At 44.8% G+C, this 16,468-nt stretch overlaps 2 non-coding genes across 2 annotated transcripts; both read left to right on the top strand.

Annotated features, from left to right (window-relative positions):
* The first annotated feature begins 15,910 nt into the window (after nucleotides 1-15,910).
* On the top strand, nucleotides 15,911-15,994 carry LOC122723595. Its single transcript, XR_006350582.1, has one exon. It is a non-coding gene; the product is annotated as a small nucleolar RNA R16 (small nucleolar RNA).
* A 159-nt stretch (nucleotides 15,995-16,153) lies between these two features.
* LOC122723596 lies at nucleotides 16,154-16,236 on the top strand. The gene has a single exon (XR_006350583.1). It is a non-coding gene; the product is annotated as a small nucleolar RNA R16 (small nucleolar RNA).
* Nucleotides 16,237-16,468: the final 232 nt, after the last annotated feature.

Here is a 16,468-nt window from a genome sequence, read left to right as displayed (position 1 = left end):
TCTAACCTTTCATGGAGCTCGTTCTCCGAGATGTAGTCTTTATCGGGGGTTAGGACGACCATTAGCGATTGTCTGTGCCTCAACTAGTCTGATGCAGTTCAGATCCCTTGCTCAAAATTATCTTCCACTAAAATTGGATCCATCATACGTGGCTGTTTTTCCATGCGGCATTTTTGTGTTATCTAAGCCTTCCAATCCCTTAAAATTTTCAAAACGCTATTGGGTAGAAAATTTCTTATAGCACAGTTGTTGCACCTTTAGCTTCCCTCCCTCTCACATAATCCATTATGATGATCTGAGATCAAATGAACTAGGGTTTTACAAGGGTTTTGTATTACTGAATAAGGGCTTAGCTTTCTGAGGAGGGGACTCCTCTTTTATACATTGTCTTGCTTGCTGGTGACGTGTAAAGGTCTCTCTAGGATTGGGCCACGCGTCTCTGCCATGCGGATTCGGAGGTACTAGGGTATCAGCCGCCTGCTCCATGCGTAACGGCCTCTGATTCCCCTCGTGCGTACGTTCGAGCGGATCTGCCAGGCTGTCTGGTGAATATTTTTCTGGATCCTGGGCTGGGCCGAGAGTTGGGCCGGACGCTAAGCCTGAGTGGAGAGGATGGGTCGAGTCCGGCCTTGAGGGTTGGATGAGCCAGGCTTGTTATGTGTATCAGGTGTGTGAGCCTCTACGTCATGGGCCTTGGGCTGTGGTCAAGCCCCTGGCCCGGGGTGAAGGAATCCAGCGGTCATCAATTGCCCCTTCACCTTCTCGGCAGTTATTGCTCCAACTGCCGAGGGGGTGAATACCAAGAACTAGTATGATCGCGTCTGTTCGGGTTCAGGTGCCTTAATAACATCCTTTCATCTTTCAGTCGTTGCGCAGCTTCTGAATTCTATTTGCTCTTTTCTCTTTCTGTCTTTTTTCTATTCTTCTTGTCCTCTGCCGCCTTTGCTTTTTTTTTTGTCATCATTATCTGGACATCTCCTTTCTTTCCTTCCCCGTGAATATCTTTTAAGAATCTGACATCACTGGCTTAGAGTCTAGTGTAGCTCTGCCTCGTGCTAAGTCCTCAGGCTCCGAGTATATATCAGTGCCAGCTTTTCTTCATTCTTGAGCCTTCTGTTGAAATGAGAAATTCTTGTTTTATCTGTGGCAGGTCTATTCGACGCCTTCTTCAAACAGATTGCCTTGTGCCCCAGAGGTTTGCTTTGATTTTGCTCTTATCATCTTAAGGGAGAACTGTTTCTGACTTGTCTCTGTTTTGAAACTTTTTGCAGTTCCTGAAATAAAAATGGGTCAGTTCAAAATTCTTGAAAATTTGATGTTACCTCTGGGGCGTCTGGATGGTGCATTGAAGATCCTTCTGGTATGGCAGTCGAAGGGTGGGACCATTCGGCAAGCTGCTGAAACTGCTTTACCCAGGTCGTCTGGCCGGCCTCCTCCTCTGCTTGTTGTCCGGGCTCCAAAGAAGTTCTGTGCTATTGAGGGGTTCGCTCTAACTTCACCTTTTTCCGCAGAGAAAAAGGGAATTTCCTCGATGCCCCTGTTGTCCTCTTTTGATATAAATGGGAGTGGCGCCGGCGCTCAGCTTGTTGTTCCTTTTGGTGTGAAGTACCAGTATTATTATTCCCTTTGGTGTGAAGTACCAGTATTACGTGAGACTGGGATCTGCTGCACTCAGTCAGGTGTCCAGCGATTTCTTCGAATGTGTACTTCGCAATCTCTTCGGGGCCATAGCCCGAAGACTTATGTTTTTCATGTGTGGTGCATGGCCGGCATACAATATCTGAGCTTGTTCGAATGTACCGTGCATCGCATTCGGGTAACCGAACGTTTGCCCAGGGGGACAGTGAGAAATGCTTATGGGAATCAACTTGTTCAGTTCCCCTATAATAGCGGGACAGATCTTGGCCTTTTCTGAAAAATTCACATTCCGAGCTACGAGAAGTTCTCCGAGCTGAAGACTAGAATAGTAGGGTAGGTGATAATCGTAGATGATGAAGTATCTGGATATGTAAATCCTTTAAGGATAGTCTTTCATCCCGTAGTGTAGGCCTTTGTAACGTGCTGTAATGTACTTTTCTTTTAATGAAGTTCTTGTTCTGCTCTCATGCTTAAGCTGTTCTTCCTTTATCATGTGTGAAATACTTTAGATTGCTCGCCTTATAATTTTAACCAATTGAGCTCTGTCCTGCTTTTTTTCCGAGCTGATCTAACCATATCTGCGAGCTCTGATGAGTTGAATTCCGGATCCACTTAGCCAACTGGACTTTCAAGTTTCCGAACTGGACTGCCTGACCGACCTATGAGCTCGGTCTTTACCTTGATGAATTGAGCTTTGAGTCTCCTTCATCCGGCCGGGCTCTTAGGTCATGTTGTCCGGGCTGGACTAACCGACCTGAGAGTTCTGTCTTTGCTTAGTGAAATGGGCTCTGAGTTTCTTTTAGCTGACCGAGCTCTCAAGTCGTGTTGTCCGAGCTGGACTAATCCGACTTCTGAGCTCGGCTTCTGATGAGTTGAACTCTAAGCTCTCAGTTCTGTATGATTCCGAGGTGCTCTTGACGCCTCTTTCCGATCTCACATCCTTTGTTTAATAACGATAAATCAAATCTTATAACTTTTTAAGTGATGAGCAAGTCTGACCTTTATCATGCTCCCTTTTGCTTGTACTTTTGAGTCTTTTCATGACTTGCCCCTCTGTTTCCTCGGCATTTACCATAGGGATGGTAAAGTAGTGGGCTAAGTTGCTCTGACTGATGAGTTGGGTCTGTATTATGTGGATGGCGAATGGGTTTTTAAATGATGGGCTGTCATCGTATACTTGGCCCTTGATAGGTGTAGATAAGCCCAGCGATCATCCTTTTGCCCCTTTACCGTCTCGCCGGTTATTACCTAACCGTTGAGAGGGTAAACTTCGAGAACAATTAATGATCGCGCCGCTCCAAGACAAAACTGTTCAGATCAACGCCCTGCCTCATAATTGCCTTTCTTTTCGAATTCCTTCTGTCTTTTGAAGAACTAGCTCTTGTCTGCTCTCTGTCTTCCTGCAACTCTTTGTACGGTTTTTCATCCCATCGTGTTCTCAGGTACGCTTCCTTGTTCTTCCATGGCAAGTTCAAAGCTTCCTGATGTTTTTGACCTTGAGTCGCATATTACACCTTCCAACATAACTAATCACATTTCCCGGAGGCTTTTAGATACTCCGTTGTATCTTATTCGAGCACCTCTTCCAAATGAGAGGATAGTTCTTCCTTACCCTCGTCCTCCTGGTTTGGTGGATCCCCAAGAGGTTCGTAGCATAGTGTTTTTCCTGAAGCAGAGAGAATTTGGTTTACCGTTTCCTTTTACCCCTTTCTTTGTCGAGGTCTTTGAATACTTTGGGGTAACTCCTCGAATGTTATCCCCAAATTCCATTTTATTCATGTCCTGTTTCGAGTCTATCTGTCTGGGTTGGGGTTTCGCACCTACGGCCTGTCTATTTGTCACTTTTTTCCGCCTGGTTAGGGCGAAGCAAAACTTCTATTACTTTTCCCCCCGTAATGGGCTGTCTCTTCTTACGGGCTACAAGGATTCTATAAAGGGATGGGTAGAGAATTTCCTTGTGGCGGAGTTAAAACTAGGGTCCTGCCGATCGTGGGATGTGGACCTAAGGTGGGGGGAGATCTTTCCGGGCTGCAACGATCTGCCCGAATTGAGTCTTATTGAGCAGGTCGGGCTGCTTCGACTGACTTCCGTTGAGAGGAAGTATGATGTCGAGAAGTGTATGTTTGCGTCCAACCTTAGGGATATCCGGGACACGGGTATAGTGCTTTGTCCGGCTATTCTGTTTCTTCTTTGCTCATAATATCAGGAAGTATGCTGACTCGTTACAACTTCTTGTTTCTTGCAGCTTCTGAGGTTAGAATGGATGGCATCAAATTCCTCAAGAATTTTGACCTGTCTCGGGAGAACATGCATGCAATTTTTGACGCCTTTGGGGATGGGCGTTCTGTAACTGAGATTGCTGCAGAGCTGGCTCAGGCCGCTTCCTCCAAGAAGGTCAGCCGACCTCCCATCAAAGCTTCTTCTCGAACTTCCAAGCCGAGCTCTCGCAGCATCAAATCAGCTCGGCCATCTAGCCATGGTGGGTCGAGCTCAACCTCGACGCCTGCTGAAGGGTCTAGATCCGTTCCAGCCTCCTCAGAGGTCGTGAGGGAAACTTCCCTAGCTATTGTGGAGCAGACCCAAGCTACTGAACAAGTGGAGCGGGGTGCTGCCCATTCTACTGAGGGGGTGTCAGGAGGGAAATCTAAGTCCCCTGTTGAAGACAATGAGACCTCTGGGACAGGGATGGAGATCGTCCTCCTAGAGGATCAAAGCCCAGAGGTTTCTGGTGAAGGTGCCCCTGCCCCTGTGAGGACTGAGCCTGAGGGATCTGAGGGCGTCTCCTCAAAGACCGGGGGCAAGCGTCCGACCTCTTCTGGAACGCCTGTCCTATCTCCTGCTCGGAAGAAGTCCAGGACTGCTGCGGGTCCTTCCCCACCTCTTTCTTCCATTGGGAAGGGGAAGGGTGTTCCTGTTGTTCCTTCGTCGTCCCCTGCTGACAACATTCTGGACCTGTCAAGCATTTCCTCTGAGTCTCCGGCCTCTGCTGTTGCCGCACTTCTCCGGGAGCGGATGTTCGGCGGGATAACAGAGGCTTCGGATCCTCGTCTGCTGGCCCTGACTGGTCACTTGGCCAGTTCTACCAAGGAGCAGGTGTCCTTCCAATCTCGCTCTCGTGAGGAGCTCGGATCCACGATTGGGGAAATGCTTCTGATGGTAAGTTATTTTTTTCACTTCTCTTTGAGTTTGCTTTGTTTCTTTTCTTGACAATTGTTCTTCCGTACTAGGTGTTACGCCTGGTTATGGAGGTGGATGCCCGTGACCTCTCTCTCCGGGAGTCCGTGGACCGCCGGATCGAGGAAGCGCGTCGCGATGAAAACCTGACTGCCACCAGCGATGCGAGGGGCCATCTGGCAGCCGCCCGGGAGCAGATCCAGGCTCTCCAAAGGGAGTTGCATTCTGCGCTGGAGGCCTCTAAAAGAGCTGAGGACAGAACGGCTGAGGCGGCAGAACATAGCAAATCCCTGGAATCAGAGCTGTCTCGTACTCGCAGGGTTCTCCAGGAGTCCGATGAGAGAGCAGCTGAGGTGGAAGCTCGTTGTGTAGAGGTTGTAAAGCAGCTGTCCTCTATGACAGCGGCCCTTCAGGAGAGGGATGAGGCTGTAAGCCAAAAAGCTGAGGTCCAGCGTCAATATGAGGCCTTAAAGGCCGATTTTGAAGGGCTTCAAGCTCATCTGAATGAGGCGAGGGCTCAGAGGGAAAGTGCCCTAGCCCGGGTGGAGGTCCTTGAGCAGGAATTGGGCACAAGTTCTGAACGTATCAAAGATCTATCTTCATCGGCTGAAGAGTTCAACCTTCGCCAACAACAGCTAAAAAATGAAGTCAGGGCTTTGGAACGTAAATGTTTAGCCCTGCTCGAGGTGGTAAAGTATGTCGAAGGGAAGGCTCAGCTAAAGCGTGAACAGTGTATAGCGGAGTATCAGGAGTCTGATGAGCTGAAGGTTAAAATTGAACAGGCCTGTGAAGCTCATCTTCAGGACTACAAAGACTCTTCTGAGTTTAAGGAATTTGTAGCTGAGGCTTGTGAAGAACATCTTGATGAGTATAAAGCTTCTGGTGAAATGAAACAGGCAATCATTGATAAGGCCTACCGCATGTATGTAACTGGCTACAATCGCGGTTTAAGAGAAGCTAGACAGGCTCCTGATATTCCTTTGGCCCAGCTTCGTAGGCGCGAAGTGGACTCAGATGGCGAGTCAGTGCTATACGGGGAGGATGATTTCCCTTTGCCCCGAGGAGATTCCCGGAGGAACATAGACCGGCCAGCTGAGTCTTCTTCAGGGGAATCCGAGCTAGGGTCGGAGGAAGATGATCTTGATTCTGAGAAAGAAAGCCTCCACCCTGGGTCAGAAGTTGCCCCTACTATTAATGTTGAGAGCTCTGGCCCAAGGGACACCGAGCTTCCTTCGGAGGTGACTGTAAATAGAGATAATGCAGGCGAGGGTGTTCTTACTGATGTAAGTCCTTTAAGGACTATTTATCCTCCTCCCTCGCCGGAGAAATAAATTGTAACAGTCATTAATGAAATATCAGTTTCCTCTTTTTTGTGTTTCATATTTCTTGAAATTTATCTTTCGTATTTGTGATGTAAACTACATATTTTTATTCATAAGTTCTGAATTAATCTTAAGTTGCGAACTCAGCTCTTAGCTGATAGTCTGAGAGATCAAATCTCGTACCTTTTTAATGGCAACTATCATGTCTGTTTTCTGCTTTTAGTCCTTCCCTCTTGGTTGTGACTTTGTATATTTGTTTTATATAAACTGATTGAGGCTTTGATTATAGCCTTTCTATCCTCCTAAGGATTTCTTCATTTATGAGTCCTTTTGGAGAGAGCTCGGCCTCTTTCATTAGCCTTTATACCTTCAGCTTTTGAGGATGTAAGTCTATCCGTGCTGGGAGCTCGGTCTTCAGCCTCGGTGAACATAGATCTATCCGAGCTGAGAGCGAGGCCTCTTGCTCTGTAGCTAAACTTTTATTGTTAGCATCTATTTTGAGATCGGCGCTTTTTTAGCTATTAGGCCTTGCGCCTTTTTAGTAGGTCGGAATCTGACTATCCGAGCTGGAAGTTCGGTTTCTTTCTTCGTACCTTGAGTTTTTGAGAAGATAAGTCTATCCGAGCTGAGTGCTCGGTCTTTTTTTTTTTTTTTTTTTTTTTTTTAGCTCTGGGCTCTTCTCTTTCCGAGGTCGGAATTGGATTTTATAAGTTGTCCCTGCATGTGGTGTGGGGAAATTTTTCATTTCGGGAGGCCCTTAAGTCCTTCACCGACCTATTTTTGATTCCAGGAGATCTTATGGGATCCTGGTTTTCTTTGAATTTCCGGGACGACCTCGGGGCCTCGCCGGTTGTTTTTTGATTCCAGGAGATCTTACGGGATCCTGGCTGAGCCGGGGTGGCCTCGGGGCTCCACCGACTGTCCTTTGTTTTGTTTTCCCGGGATTTCTAGGGGATCCCGGTCTTCATGCTCCGGGAGGCATCTTTTAGACCCTCACCGGCCGTTCCGGGGTGACCTCGGGGCCCCGCCGGCTGTTTTTTTGTTTTGTTTTCCCGGGAGTTCTAGGGGATCCCGGTCTTCATGCTCCGGGAGGCATCTTTTAGACCCTCACCGGCCGTTCCGGGGTGACCTCGGGGCCCCGCCGGCTGTTTTTTTGTTTTGTTTTCCCGGGAGTTCTAGGGGATCCCGGTCTTCATGCTCCGGGAGGCATCTTTTAGACCCTCACCGGCCGTTCCGGGGTGACCTCGGGGCCCCGCCGGCTTTTTTTTGTTTTGTTTTCCCGGGAGTTCTAGGGGATCCCGGTCTTCATGCTCCGGGAGGCATCTTTTAGACCCTCACCGGCCGTTCCGGGGTGACCTCGGGGCCCCGCCGGCTGTTTTTTGGTACCTTCTTTAAGGTTTTGCACAAGATTCAAGCTCATGGGCCTTACTGTCGCTTCGTTATCTCAGCTAGTTTTGTGCCTAACTGAGGTCTTGTTTTCAAGGGATCTTTCTGAGCCCTATTCTTTCTTTTTCATGGGAAAATGTTTTTCACAAAGAGATTGTATAAACAATTTTCATTTATTTATATTTGTCAAAATGCAATGTTTTTCTTTACAAATATTTCAAGGGAAATACCTTTTTAAGTGCTGGATGTTCCAAGCGTGTGGCTCGGGGTTTCCTTGCATATCTTCAATTCGGTATACCCCGGGCTTAACCACTTTTGTCACCTTGAATGGACCTTCCCAGGTCGGTGCTAGCTTGCCTGCGGCTGCTCTTTTTCCTGTAGCCTCCAGGTTTCTTAAAGTCAGGTCTCCCACCTTCAAGCTTCTTTCTCTGACCTTTTGATTGTAATATCTTGCCGCTCGTTGTTGATAAGCAGCAGTTCGGACTTGGGCTTCTTCCCTAACTTCTTCAAGAGCATCTAGGTTGCTCCTTAATTTGTCCCCATTAGCGTTCTCACTAACGAATTGAACTCGATGAGTGGGGATCTGCAACTCAACTGGGACTACAGCCTCTGTGCCATAAGCAAGTGCAAACGGGGTTTCTTGAGTGGGCGATCTGGGAGTGGTTTGGAGTGCCCATAGAGTGCTATTGAGTTCTTCTGCCCAATTCTCCTTTGCGCCATCCAGCCGTTTCTTTAATCCTTGAAGGATAGCTCTGTTAGTGACTTCTGTTTGGCCATTAGTCTGAGGATGAGCCACGGAGGAGAATTTATGCCATATGCCCATGTTCGTCGTGAAGGCTCTGAAAGTGCTGCAGTCAAATTGTCTGCCGTTGTCTGAGATAAGTACTCTTGGTATGCCAAATCTGCAGATGATATGTCCCCATACGAAATCTATCATCTTGCGAGCTGTGATTGTGGCTATTGCTTCTGCCTCTGGCCATTTCGAGAAATATTCCACAGCCACCACTACGAATTTCCTTTGCCCCGTAGTCTTGGGGAAAGGTCCCAGGATGTCAATTCCCCATTGTGAGAAAGGCCATGGACTGGATATGCTTGCTTGAGGAGTGGCAGGGGTCCTGATGGCATTAGCAAATCTCTGACATACGTCACACCTCCGGACAAACTCTTCTGCTTCTTTTTTCACAGTGGGCCAGTAGTATCCTTGCCTGAATATTTTGTTAGCTAATGTCCCTGCTCCCTCATGAGCCCCACATAGGCCTCTATGTATTTCCTCCATTACCTTTGCAGCTTCTTCCGGACTCACACACCGGAGCCATGGGCTGGACTTCCCTTTTCTGTATAAAGTTTCCCTTATTACTTGGTAATTGGCAGCTCGAGCTGCTATCTTTTTGGCTTCAACTTTATCTTCGGGGAGTTCGCCCTTTTCCAAGTATCTCAGGTATGGAGTCATCCAAGTTGGGCTCTGTTCCACCTGCAGTACTGTGCTTGTCTTCTTGAAAGCAAGTGTGCTGACATGCTGTATGTATACTTCATCAGGGAGCTGCTCTAACTCTTCTTTGGTCAGTCGACTAAGCAGGTCTGCCTCCTCGTTTTCATCTCGAGGTATCCTCTAAAATCTGGTAATAACTCCTCGGCTCGTGAGGTCGGCTTCCACAGTTTTTACTTTATCGAGATAACTCTGCATGATGGGATCTCTGGCCTGATATACTCCCGTCACCTAGTTGATCACCAGCTGAGAGTCACTATTCACCTCGAGGTTGGTTACCCCTATTTCCAAAGCTACCAACATTCCGTTCACCAAGGCTTCATATTCGGCCACATTATTAGAAGCTTTGAATTCGAGCCGTAAGGCATAACATACTTTAAAGCCCTCCGGCCCCTTAAGTATTATCCCAGCGCCACTGCCCTCAGAGCCTGATGCTCCGTCTACATATAGTTTCCAGCTGGACTCTTGGGAAAGCTCTCCCTCTCCTTCTTTTCTTGGTATCTCCGAGGATGATCCTTCCTTCTCCTCGTTGAATGAGCATTCTGCTATGAAGTCAGCCAGCGCTTGAGATTTTATAGCTGTCCGAGGTCGGTACTCCAGACAGTAAGGGCTGATTTCCACGGACCATGCTAACATCCGTCCTGAAGTTTCCGGCCTACGTAGGATCTTCTTTAAAGGTTGGTCCGTCATCACAACTCCTTGGTGGCCTTCCAGATAAACTTTGAATTTCCGGACTGCTAACAACAAGGCATACGCCAATTTTTCTATGTTTGAATACCTGACTTCGGTATCTCTGAGCACCTTGCTGACGTAGAAGACAGGCTTCTGCTCTCCTTCTTCCACCCTTACTAGTACTGCGCTGACTGCTTGCTCTGAGGCTGCCAAGTATATCAGGAGTTCTTCCCCTTTTATGGGGCTGCTGAGCACGGGAGGCGAGCTGAGGTATTCCTTAAGCTCTGTGAAGGCTTTTTGGCAGTCTTCTGTCCATTCAAAATTCGGGACCTTCCTCAATTGTTTGAAGAATGGCAAACACTTTTCTGCCGACCTTGACATAAATCGGTGAAGCGCCACTACTCTCCCGGTTAATCTCTGGACGTCCCTTACACAGGTCGGCTCTGGCATATTCAATATGGCTTCCACCTTCTCCGGATTGGGCTCAATGCCTTTTCCACTCACCATGTATCCCAAGAACTTTCCTCCCCTGATGAAGAAAGCACACTTTGTTGGATTCAATTTCATCTTGTATTGATCTAACACCCCAAATATCTCCCTTAAATCCGTTATGTGTTGTTGAAAAGTTGAACTTTTAACCACCATGTCATCCACATACACTTCTACATTCCTGCCGATCTGGTTCTTAAAGATTTTATTCATTAATCGTTGGTAAGTTGCCCCGGCGTTTCTTAATCCGAAGGGCATAGCTCTGTAGCAGTAAGTCCCGTCTTCGGTTATAAATGAGGTCTTCTCCTCATCCGTCTTTTCCATTGGGATTTGGTGGTAACCAGACATAGCATCCAAAGAAGACATATAGTCAAAACCGGCCGTTGAGTCGACCATCTTATTAATATCGGGGAGGGGGTAACAATCTTTAGGGCAGGCCTTATTCAGGTCGGTAAAATCTATACACATCCTGTATTTGCCATTGGCTTTTTTGACTAACACAGGATTTGCCAACCACTGTGGGTACATAACCTCCCTAATAAAGCCTGCCTCTTCTAGCTTCTGCACTTCTTCCTGGGTAGCCTGCTGCTTCTCTCTTCCCACTACTCTCTTCTTTTGCTTTACTGGTCTGGCCTCGGGGAGGACATTCAATCGGTGTGTCATCACTTTGGGGTCAATTCCCGGCATGTCTGAGGGCTTCCATGCGAAGGTCGGCGCGTGACTTCGGATCAGGGCCATGGCTTCACCTTTTTGTTCTTTGGTGAGGCCGGCATTGAGACTGAAGACCTTACTCGCTTCTTCTTCTGATAGGGAGAAGGTCTCCAGCTCTCCAACGGGCTCTGTCCGGGCTTCCTTTGTCTCATCCCTGACCTCCAAAACTTCCGAATCAAGCGCTTCTCCGGTTGAGTTCGGTTCCGTCACTGTGGCCAAGTATACTGCCCTTGCTTCTTCCTGGCTGCCCCGGACCATTCCCACTCCTTCTTCCGTTGGGAACTTGAGTGCCAGATACCTGATGCTAGTGACAGCTTCAAAGTTGAACAACGCCGGCCTCCCCAAAATCGCATTGTAGCTCAGTGGGAGTTTGACCACCAAAAACACCTCATGATGGGTGCGAGCTCTGGGTGCTTCTCCCAAGGTAAGGGCCAGCTTCACCTTCCCTTCTACAAGTACCGGTGCTCCTCCGATCCCTTTGATGGGTGACTGGTCCCGAACCAGCTGTTCCTCTGGGATTCCCATCTGCTGGAAAACCCGATATGGCAATAAATTGACCTTACTCCCATCATCCACCAGAACCTTCTTCACCCGAAAATTATGAATGACTGCTTCAATGACAAGCGCGTCATCATGGGGCATCTGAATGCCCTGTGCATCCTCCGAAGAGAAAGCGATGGTCATGGGAGAGTGTTCAACGATCTGCATAACCTCGCCATTGCTGGTCTCCCCTTCCCGGTTTCTCTTCTTTCCTCGACGGTTCATCCGTCCTCCAGTTCCTCCAACAATCATATTAATAGTCCCACTGGACCCATCATTCACTGGTCCAGCTCCAGTTCTCCTGGGCATCTGGGCTGCCGGACCGGGTTGAGGCCTCTGCCCCTCCGGTTTCTTCACAAAATTTTTGAGATGCCCCCTTTTTATCAATCTTTCAATTTCCGCGATTAACTGAAAACAGTTATTTGTATCGTGGCCATGCGTCCGGTGGTACTGACAATACTTGTCAGGATTCCTCTGATCTGCTTCCGACTTCAAAGGTTTGGGCCACTGGAGGAACTCCTTATCCTGGACTGCCATGAGCACTTCGGCTCTGGAAGCGTTGAGGGGAGTAGGCTTCTCGGGAACCCAATGAGGGAGCACTCGTGGTTCATGAGCCCTGGGAGGAGGGGGAGGCCTTTGATCTCTTCTTTCCCAGGCCTGCTTGTATGGCTCAGGCCTCTTTCCACGCTTCTTCTCGTGTTTCTCCGGCCTCCCCTCCTCCAGGGCTTTCTCTTTTCCTGCCCCCCCTTTGGCAAATCTACTCGTTACTAAGGCGTCATCCTGCCTTATATACTTTTCCGCCCTCTTCATCAACTCGGCCAGTGAGGTCGGAGGTTTCCTGCTCAGAGAACCAAAGAACTCGGCAGAGGTTGTTCCCTTTTGCATGGCCTCTACCGCCCTTCCTTCGTCAAGCTCGGGAATCTGCAGAGCCTCCGTATTGAAACGGGCGACATACTCTCTGAGGGATTCACCAGCTTTTTGTCTCACTGTTTCCAGATAGCTCGTCTTCCTATCTGCCCGGCTACGAACCGGCTAATGAAGCGGGTGGCAAGATCTCCGAAACTTTTAATGCTTCCGGCCTCCAGGCTGTTGAACCATGCCCTCGCTGGTCCCGAGAGCGTTGTTGGGAACACCTTGCACATCAGAGCATCCGACAGAGTTTGCAACTCCATGAAGGTCTTATAGTTCATGACATGCTCTCTCGGGTTACCAGCCCCATTATAGGCCGCCATCGGCGGCATCATAAACTTTTTGGGAACTGTCTCCTGCTGCATTAACTTTGAGAAGGGAGAGGAAGTAGGCAAGGAGGTTTGACTCTGATCTTTCTTACCTAGCTCGGCTAGGAGCTGCTCCTTCAACCTTTTCAGCTTTTGGTTCATTTTCTCGTCTTCCGGGCTGGATCTTTTGCCCAAACTACATTCTTCCTCCTCTGTTTCAGTTCCCGTTTCCCTGGTTGTTTCAGCAGAATAGTCGTCCACCTCTTCATTTTCTATCAACTCTCTTACCCTTCTCCCATGGATTCGGGCCTCCGGTTCTTCCTCTTCTCCGGCATCGTGGTTGTTAGTTTGGAGGCGGGCAGAGGTAGGTTGGGGTTCATCGGTTCTGGGTTCCTCCACTACTGGGAGTGCGTTTACTGGGGTGCTAAGTCCCCTTTGTTGCATTATCTGCCCCAACCAGTGAGCAGTGGTTTGTAGCTGGAGAGCCATGGTTTGAATGTCTTGGTTAGACAGGGTCATGGTGGGAGTATTCCCTGCCAAGCTTGGCGAGAGATTAAGAGAAATAGGTGTTTGGTTATTCAACGTTGTAGGGCTAGAAAAGGAGAACTGCTGCCCCTCTTGGGCAGAGCTCAGGTCATTTGGAATATTAGGGTTACTTTCTTGGTGGTTTGCCATCGTGGATCTCAGTGGGTTTTGAAAGTGAAAACTCCGGTGATGAAAAGATCTCCTTCGTTTCCCACAGACGGCGTCAATTGATGATCTGAGATCAAATGGACTAGGGTTTTACAAGGGTTTTGTATTACTGAATAGGGGACTCCTCTTTTATACATTGTCTTGCTTGCTGGTGACGTGTAAAGGTCTCTCTAGGATTGGGCCACGCGTCTCTGCCATGCGGATTCGGAGATACTAGGGTATCAGCCGCCTGCTCCATGCGTAACGGCCTCTGATTCCCCTCGTGCGTACGTTCGAGCGGATCTGTCAGGCTGTCTGGTGAATATTTTTCTGGATCCTGGGCTGGGCCGAGAGTTGGGCCGGACGCTAAGCCTGAGTGGAGAGGATGGGTCGAGTCCGGCCTTAAGGGTTGGATGAGCCAGGCTTGTTATGTGTATCAGGTGTGTGGGCCTCTACGTCATGGGCCTTGGGCTGTGGTCAAGCCCCTGGCCCGGGGTGAAGGAATCCAGCGGTCATCAATAATCATACATCTAATTAAAACTATAAGTGTTAATATGATTCAGGTTATGGTCGGACCTTCTCAACTAAATTAACGAGCAGTCCTTTAATCCCTGATTAATCTCAATTGATTTTATGATTTATATATTATCAATATATTATAAAGAAATATATGTCCACATATAAATATTAATTTATTCAATTATAACATATTTATATTTTTATTAGAATATGTATGTAGAAAATTGATTTTTAATTTGAGTACTAATCATAATTTGATTAATATTAAAAAATATATAATTATATAAATAGTAAAATAATTTTTTTTTAAATAAAAATTAGAGATCAAAAAATAACATATGAGATTTTTTAAATTTATTTGGCTAAACTAAATCTATAAGAGTAATAGTAAAATAAAATTATATTAATGAGTTAACTTAAATATCGTTTATTCGTGTTCTTTTAGTGTATCCGTTTATAGGATGTGGTTTTTAAATAAAAAAATTTAATTACTTTTTATCATTTCTTTTGAAATTTTTTTATTGTCATTTAATTTATTATTAAAAAGTTATTATTTAATTTTTATAATATAATTAGGGATGAACATTCGGTCGGTTCGGTTCAAAAACGAACCGAACTGAATAAATCGAAAACCGAAATTTTTGTGTTTATGAAAACCGAACCGAACCAATTTTGGTCAGAAACCGAATCGAACCGAACCGGTCTGATTCGGTTCGGTTCGGTTCGATTTGATCGGTTTCGATTTTTAATAATTTTTTTATTTTTTACACTTTATTTTTAATATTTTAAAATTTAATTAAAATATTTTAATTTTAGTATGATTTAATATCTCTATGTTATTGAAAAAACATATTATTATCACTAATCGGTTCGGTTCGGTTTTTTCGGTTTTTTTCTGATCAAAACCGAACCGAACCGAAATAACTGAAATTTCTGAAATTAAAAACCGAACCGAACCGAAATGTATAAAAAACTGAATCAAAATTTTAAATCGATTCAGTTCGGTCGATTTTTTCGATTTGAACCGAATACTGCTCATCCCTAAATATAATATAATATAATTATTTTTTATTTTAAAAAAATATATTAAAATATTTTTAATATTTTAAACATTTATTAATTAACTTATCAAATAATTTTAACAGTTAAAAATTTTACTATTTAATATTTATAATTTAAAAAAATTAATTAATTAATCTCTTAAATTTTTTTTTAATATTTATAATTTAAAAAAATTAATTAATTAATCTCTTAAATTTTTTTAAAATATATTAATTAATTATATTAAGAGTATTTTAATTTTTTTATAATATTTAACGATTAAAATTAATAAAAAAATTAATTAATAAATTTTTAAAATATAAAAAATATTTTAATATATTTTTTAAAATATATAAATTAATTAATGAATTTTATTATATTATAAAAATTAAATAATTAATTTTTTTATTTTTAATTATTTAAAATTTAAATTTATTACTGTTTTACCAAATATTAGACGAACTGAATTAAAAATGAAAATGATGTACTAAATATTTTAAAAATGTTAAAAGTGGGTCAAATTATGCAAGGATACGAACCTTAGGGACCATAATGAACTTTATACAGAAATTCTGCCCGAGTTCTCGTAAACTCTACTACCCTAGTTTCTTTAAAACCCTATTTAACGCTATCCCCATGGCTCTCTTTACCATCTCGCCGTCGTTGCTCCATAGATTCTTAGCAGCTGTGGGCAATCTCTCTCTTTGAATAGAGATCCGCATGTTTGATTTCTTATTTCCATGGCAATTGCAATAGTTTTCTAATTTGTTCTATTCATTTCATAGAATTCGGGATTCATCGCATGAAAATTACTTGCATTTTTTATAGGAGAAATCTGTGAATTGAAACTTGCATCTGTTTACCCACTCCTCGTTCGGCAAATTTCAATGCTAGAGGAGTTATAACGGATGCAGAGAGCGAAAAGGTTAGCTTACCAGCCCATTGCTGCATCTTTGATATAGCCTTGGTGTCAAATGGACTTACCAAAATTATCTTCATTTTATTGTATTTTTTCTCCTATGACACCTATACTTGGATTTTGAAATGGCAAAGTGATGAATAAGTTCTTATCCTACACACTGAATCGTTGTGTTGATAAAAAACTCCGCTTATTGTCTGATGCCATTTAGTCTTGTGCGTTTGTTTTGATTGGCTGTTAGTTAATCATCCTTCATGTTTTTGTCTATTGATAGAAGAAATGCGGGATTTTGATACCATTTAGAATTTCTTGATTTTTATGGTTTGATTATGCATTTGTGAGAAAATGGTTGGGGAATCCCAAAGATGAAGGTAGATGATGAATAAGTTATTCTCTCACATGCTGAATTAACTGTGGACTTCAAATCTCCGCTTATTGTCTGATGCCTTCTCCATCTCTAACTAAATCTTTTTATAGTTTTTTTGTTGATTAAGAATTTTTAACTTGATATGTTTACAATGATGAGAAAAAGCAGACGGGCGGTCAGAAACTGATGCCGTGTTGATTGTCTGCAATATCCGCTCATGGATTGTCTCTGAGATTTATGTGCATTTTGATTTTTTTTTTCTTAATACCTATTATTTTACATCAACTTTTTAATTGATTTCCTGGACATCCCATT

Source organism: Manihot esculenta, chromosome 4 (assembly GCF_001659605.2).
Source record: "Manihot esculenta cultivar AM560-2 chromosome 4, M.esculenta_v8, whole genome shotgun sequence".
Taxonomy (NCBI): domain Eukaryota; kingdom Viridiplantae; phylum Streptophyta; class Magnoliopsida; order Malpighiales; family Euphorbiaceae; genus Manihot; species Manihot esculenta.
The sequence above is the reverse complement of the archived record's forward strand: the minus strand, read 5'-3'. Positions and strand labels throughout refer to the sequence as shown.